Source organism: Physeter macrocephalus, chromosome 7 (genome assembly GCF_002837175.3).
Source record: "Physeter macrocephalus isolate SW-GA chromosome 7, ASM283717v5, whole genome shotgun sequence".
NCBI lineage: Eukaryota > Metazoa > Chordata > Mammalia > Artiodactyla > Physeteridae > Physeter > Physeter macrocephalus.
In genome coordinates this window covers 61,431,023-61,432,010 of record NC_041220.1, presented here as the reverse complement: position 1 = coordinate 61,432,010, position 988 = coordinate 61,431,023, and the positions used below count along the sequence as shown (strand labels likewise).

The window sequence follows — 988 nt, the reverse complement described above, 5'->3', positions numbered from 1 at the left end:
TTTTAAATTTTGGAGATTAATCCTTTGTCGGTTGCTTCATTTGCAACTATTTTCTCCCATTCTGAGGGTTGTCTTTTCATCTTGTTTATGGTTTCCTTTGCTGTGCAAAAGCTTTTAAGTTTCATTAGGTCCCATTTGTTTATTTTTGTTTTTATTTCCATTTCTCTAGGAGGTGGGTCAAAAAGGATCTTGCTGTGATTTATGTCATAGAGTGTTCTGCCTATGTTTTCCTCTAAGAGTTTGATAGTGTCTGGCCTTACATTTAGGTCTTTAATCCATTTTGAGTTTATTTTCCTGTATGGTGTTAGGGAGTGTTCTAATTTCATACTTTTCCATGTAGCTGTCCAGTTTTCCCAGCACCACTTATAGAAGAGGCTGACTTTTCTCCCTTGTATATTCTTGCCTCTTCTATCAAACATAATGTGACCATATGTGCGTGGGTATATCTTTGGGCTTTTTATCCTGTTCCATTGACCTATATTTCTGTTTTTGTGCCAGTACCATACTGTCTTGATTACTGAAGCTTTGTAGTATAGTCTGAAGTATAGTCTGAAGCCTGATTCCTCCAGTACAGTTTTTCTTTCTCAAGATTGCTTTGGCTATTCAGGGTCTTATGTTACCATACAAACCATGAAATTTTTTGTTCTAGTTCTATGAAAAATGCCATTCGTAGTTTGATAGGGATTGCATTGAATTTGTAGATTGCTTTGGGTATATAGTCATTTTCACAATGTTGATTCTTCCAATCCAAGAACATGGTATACCTCTCCATCTCTTTGTATCATCTTTAATTTCTTTCATCAGTGTCTTATAGTTTTCTGCATACAGGTCTTTTGTCTCCTTAGGTAGGTTTATTCCTAGGTATTTTTTACTTTTTGTTACAATGGTAAATGGGAGTGTTTCCTTAATTTCTCTTTCAGATTTTTCATCAATAGTGTATTGGAATGCAAGAGATTTCTGTGCATTAATTTTGTATCCTGCTACTTTA

At 34.8% G+C, this 988-nt stretch overlaps 1 protein-coding gene across 1 annotated transcript in view; it reads left to right on the top strand.

The window, feature by feature from the left end:
* The window catches only part of ARHGAP24 (Rho GTPase activating protein 24), a 509,262-nt gene that overhangs the window by 101,321 nt on the left and 406,953 nt on the right, over nucleotides 1-988 (top strand). The gene's annotated exons all lie outside the window — the stretch shown is intronic.